This window comes from Macaca mulatta, chromosome X, assembly GCF_049350105.2.
Source record: "Macaca mulatta isolate MMU2019108-1 chromosome X, T2T-MMU8v2.0, whole genome shotgun sequence".
Lineage (NCBI taxonomy): Eukaryota > Metazoa > Chordata > Mammalia > Primates > Cercopithecidae > Macaca > Macaca mulatta.
In genome coordinates this window covers 103290599-103296391 of record NC_133426.1, presented here as the reverse complement: position 1 = coordinate 103296391, position 5793 = coordinate 103290599, and the positions used below count along the sequence as shown (strand labels likewise).

The following is a 5793-nucleotide window of genomic DNA, read 5'->3' as shown; positions in this document are numbered from 1 at the left end:
CTGTACTGGTGTTATAAATCTTTCTTCCTGTAGGAGCTTAAATAACATTGTTCAGGTAGGTCTTGGGGAATATAGGCGTAGTCACATTATAGAACGTGAATGGGAAAAACACCGCTATATGTACACAGGAGAAAAGAAAAGGAGTAGGAAGGAATAAATTAGGGACTCTGCCTGCGTTTAAAACATTTATAAGATGAGAGGCAGCTTTAACATTTTTGAAGTTTCTGTGAACATATGGGCTTTCCTGAAAGCCTACATTTAGGTGTTTAAGATAATATTTACCTATATATCACATTCAATATTGTATAAATTTCCAATACAATCAATATATCTTTGACAAACTTTTGGTATTCTGATAATAAAAAGTAATGAAATCACAGAATTCCTATGAACTTATGTGTATTTGTTTCAGTACTAGCTATCAGGAAGGCAGAGTCACAGGTTTGGGAAGAATCAAAGTTGATCATTTGCAAAATCTCTATGGGAAAACTCCTGAGAATTGCAGATTAAAATCCATGTCAGAGCATTGACTTTTCCAGTTATGAAGAAATGAATATGTCAGCATGGTGTGTGCCCTAGCAAGACACATTTCCAGAAGTCATGCATCTCATATTCTCTAGAGAACTCAGTAGGGCAAGATATTCAGGGATGGCAAAAACCTAGTGACCATGGTTTTGGACTGATAGCCCACAGCCTTGCTCCTCACTTCTTTTATCTCTTGGAGTGACTTATTTCCTCCAGTTGCTTTGACCTGCTGTTCTTGCAGCTGCTTCATAGGGAAATGTGGAGGAAAGAGACTAATTGGAAATTGTAGAGTCTTTGGTGGAAAAATATGTCCCTAAGTTGGTATTTTAACTATAGTACTATTATTTCTTGTATTTAATAATGTAAGATTCTGGGATATAGTAATCTTTTGTTTTACTTTATATGTATAAGAAGGTTATAACTGAGGTATGTAGTGAATTACAAGAGATAATTTTTGAATGAATATAAGAATGAATTAAATGTGTTCATAATCTATTAGAATAACCCAATTATATGATTTTAAAGAAAGTCTCCTAAGAAAAATATAAAAATAGCTATTATATAGTCTAGAGATAGCTTTATGGATGTCTTTCCTCTCCTCACTTATATCTTTTACATATTTCTTTTGCATCATGTCTTTACCCCTGCTGTCTCTTTTCTTCACTTTCACACATATACACACATATACATACACATACATACATGTACATACACATATACATATATACGTGTGTATGTACGTATAATGTATACATGTGTGTATATGTACATGTAATTATATATAATAGTAAATATGTATAAACATTCAGTGCCACATGTGTGTTTCATTTAGAATCTGCTCCTTTTTCAGCCCCTGTTATGGTTTGAATGTGTCCCCGCAAAAAATCATGTGTTGGAAACTTAATCCTCAATGCAAGAGTGTGGGAGGAAGGGTCTAATGAGACATGATTAGGCCATAATGGCTGAGGGAATATTAATGCTGCTGTCATGAGAGTGGGTTCACTATAAAAGGGCACATTTGACCCCCTTTTGCTCTCTCCTGCTCTTTGCCCTTCCACCATGGGATGACACAGCGAAGAGGCCCTCACTAGGCGCCAACCCCTCAGTCTTGGTCTTCCCAGCCTCCAGAACTGTAAGCCAATAGATTTCTGCTCATTCTACGTTACCCATTCTGTTGTATTCTGTTCTAGCAGTGCAAAATGGACTAAGATGGCCCTCCTCTCCATTTCTCTCTTTTTATTTTCCATCCCCTTTTAACTTTCTTTTTCCATGTTCCCCCTCCCAAAGTCCACATATCTCTTTGATTTCTCTCGTTCCTTTTCTAAACCAATCATTAGTTCTCTCCTCCTTCACATTTCTCTAATCTCTCCTCGTTTTTTTCTTTCTCCACACTCTTCCATGTTTCTCTGATATTAGAAACATACACACTCTCTCTCTTCTTCTAAGGCTTTCTTCCCTCTCCTTTGTGTTTTTCTCCCTCCTCTTTCGGCTTGAGCTAACATATTTTACTCTCCTGGTATCTCTGCTAGGTTTTTGTCAGTATCATAGTCTTTTTTGGGATTTATTTTTCTTCATTTATCTGTGTCTTCTTCCTTGTTTATCTACTTTTATGGATTTGTATATTTTTTACTCAGTACCCTTCTGAGTTTCTATCACTTCTTTCCCTGTTTTTCTGAGTTGCCATGCCTTTGGCTGTGTTACTCCCTTTTCTTCTAATGCATTTCTCTCTCTCCCTGATAAATTTCTCATTCTACAAGTCTGATATGGTTAGGCTTTGTGTCTCCACCCAAATCTCATCTCATCTCGAATTGTAATCCCCATAATCTCCACATGTCAAGGCAGAGAATGACGGGGGCGGTTTCCCCATGCTGTTCTCATGATAGTGAGTGAGTTCTCCTGTAGGGGGCTCTTCCCCCTTCACTCAGCACTTCTTCCTGCTGCCCTGTGAAGAAGGTGTCTTGCTTCCCTTTTGCCTTCTGCCATAATTGTAAGTTTCCCAAGGCTTCCTCAGGCGTGCTGAACTATGAGTCAATTAAACCTCTTTCCTTTATAAATTACCCAGTCTCCGGCAGGTCTTTATACCAGCATGAGAATGGACTAATAGATATACACATCATAAGCCTGCCATATCTCACAGGAAAAATAATGTGCACCTTCAGCACTAGTTTATATCCACACAAGCACATTTATCACAATATATCACTTATTTATTTCTGAATGCTAGGTAGAGTGGTTGCTGCTAAGACAGGGTATAGTGAGGACAATGAGAAAGGGCAAACCTGGATTTGAATCCTACCCGCATCAGTTGGACAAGTTTCTTAGCTTCCCTAGGCATGTTTTCCTAACTGATAATTATAAGGTGAACCATATAATTTATTGTGCAAACTGAGGCACTTTTATTGAGGGTGAAAGGGTGGTTCTAAAAACAAAATTAAACAATAGTTGGAAATATTTATGTATCGACCCACAAATTGATTTTGTTTTTTTAATAGACTTATAAAATAGTTTTATGCAAAAACTTTTTAAAACTGAAATCTTCCTAAAGTAAAAATAACATGTTTGTGTATAGTAAAGCAAATTACAAAAAATTTATACTGATTATCTGAACACTAAGACAACATAAGTAGACGAGTTATTGTTTGAGACTTAGTTGAGACTTAGTTACATACCTTTTTTGCTTTGCTTATGCGATTAAGCTACAGACGTTGATGTTTTCTGGCTACCCCAGAAGCATATTGGATCTTAATTTGCATAGTACCTTGAATGTGAAGGCCTTAGTGTTGAAGGTGGAAAGGAAGTCAGGGGTTGTATTGTGCTTATATACATATATCCAGTTAATCCTTGTTTTTTTCCCAATATGTTACCCACCACCACTCTGGACTGTTCCTAGTGTCTTCCAGTCCATAAGATCCTCTGTCTTGCCCTCTTTTAAAAATAAACCTTGAAATGGGAGATGGTTGGTTAATTTTCTGTCCAGAATGAGGGTGGGCATTTGGGGATCTAGAAAGCTGAGTGCTTCTGAGATTTGCAGTTAATCTTCCTTATTTGAGAATCCCCTCCAACACAGTTCTACTTCCAGTGACTATTTAGTGAGGCTTTTGGAGGATTCTGTGAGTCAAATTAGCTTGGTTATTGTCTTCTTCACTACTATATTCACTTTTCTTAGGAACTACTGAGTCATTTTCCATTTTCCATATACTTTTCAGTTTCCAAAATTTTGTCCGTGTCATCTTCTCTCCCATCTTATACAATTTTGTGTGTCTGTACCTTTAAAACATCCCCTTGGCGGGGGGAGGAGGCAGAGGGAGGAGGAGGAGGAAGAATTCGTCGGAAGTCCAGCGCTGGCGGCGGCGGCGGCGGCGGCGGCGGAGGGGAAAGGAAAGAGGAAGGCGGAGCGGCGAGAGGCGGAGACGGAGCCGAACAGGGGCGGCACCACGGCACGAGCCCTGCACAGTCCAGTGTGAGGGGAGCGACGCGAAGAGCAGTCGACGGCGCTGCCGCCACCACCACCGCCATAGACACACTCTCATCCTACGGGCTACGCCTGGGCCTTGCTGCCAGGAAGCTTCGGCCCCGCAGCTCGGCTTGCTGCGGTCTTAGGTTTCTTTACCTCCAGAAAGAAGAATATTGACCCCTTGAATTCTGGAAGTTCATTGAAGAATCTGAAATTAGGGACTTATTTCAAATTTGGACATGGCTAATCGAGGTGCAACAAGACCCAACGGGCCAAATACTGGAAATAAAATATGCCAGTTCAAACTAGTACTTCTGGGAGAGTCTGCTGTTGGCAAATCAAGCCTAGTGCTTCGTTTTGTGAAAGGCCAATTTCATGAATTTCAAGAGAGTACCATTGGGGCTGCTTTTCTAACCCAAACTGTATGTCTTGATGACACTACAGTAAAGTTTGAAATACGGGATACAGCTGGTCAAGAACGATACCATAGCCTAGCACCAATGTACTACAGAGGAGCACAAGCAGTCATAGTTGTATATGATATCACAAATGAGGAGTCCTTTGCAAGAGCAAAAAATTGGGTTAAAGAACTTCAGAGGCAAGCAAGTCCTAACACTGTAATAGCTTTAGCAGGAAACAAGGCCAACCTAGCAAATAAAAGAGCAGTAAATTTCCAGGAAGCACAGTCCTTTGCAGATGACAATAGTTTATTATTCATGGAGACATCAGCTAAAACATCAATGGATGTAAATGAAATATTCATGGCAATAGCTAAAAAATTGCCAAAGGATGAACCACAAAATCCAGGAGCAAATTCTGCCAGAGGAAGAGGAGTAGACCTCACCGAACCCACACGACCAACCAGGAGTCAGTGTTGTAGTAACTAAACCTCTAGTTTGAACTAGCTGGAAGAGTCTTCTGCTTCCTAAATGTTAATGACAATGGAATTGGAGCATTTAACCAGCCCAGTATGACTTCCAAAAGAAGAGACTTATGATAGAGTCAAGTTTCTAATACACAATTATTTTAAGTGTTTTGAACTTAATTTTTAATAACATGCATGGGTCCTCACTGATGTTTCAACAGTAGGGAAAAAATGAGAACTATGCGGACACTTGTTTCAATGGAAGGTTAGGGGGAATAATTTCTCATCACTAGGAATATAGACAAATGACTGTCTGGACCCACACAGTTAACCAGCCCATTTCTCCACACTGGTACAGTAGTCACCTGTGAAAAAAAATTTGGAACTTACTAATTTGGGCTTTTCAAAAACATCCATTTTTTAGAAGGAGATTCTAAAGTTGTTTATGATGCTTAGCCGTAGTATTCAGGCAAATGTTCATTTCTCCTGGTATCTGTATTTAAAATGTACATTTCACATTTTAATAAATTGACCACAAGAAAATAATCACACATATACAAGGTCGGGGGGTGGGGAAGAGTATTAATGGTATCTTAATTATAGCCAGTCCCGTTTTTTTTTTTAAATGGGGTAAAAATCAAATGCAATCCCATCTTGTTTTAAGAATTTGAGAACTAATAAATGCACCTTAATGGATAGTGTTCCTTTCAAACATGTGAGTTCTTTAACAAAAATGAAATAAACCAGGTGTCTGTGATTTCTGATTAATCACTACTGGCCATTACATAGGTTTTGTTGTTTGGGGAAGCAGTGATTAATCAGAAATCACAGACACCTGGTTTATTTCATTTTTGTTAAAGAACTCACATGTTTGAAAGGAACACTATCCATTAAGGTGCATTTATTACTCTGTTTATTACTCTGCCTGTATAGCTACAGTGAAGACTTA

General features: G+C 38.8%; 1 pseudogene across 1 annotated transcript; it reads left to right on the top strand.

Annotated features, from left to right (window-relative positions):
- Positions 1-3973: 3973 nt before the first annotated feature.
- Positions 3974-5387, top strand: LOC100427678 (ras-related protein Rab-5A pseudogene; annotated as a pseudogene). Its single transcript, XR_001442041.3, has one exon. The product of XR_001442041.3 is annotated as a ras-related protein Rab-5A pseudogene (transcript).
- The last annotated feature ends 406 nt before the right edge of the window (positions 5388-5793 follow it).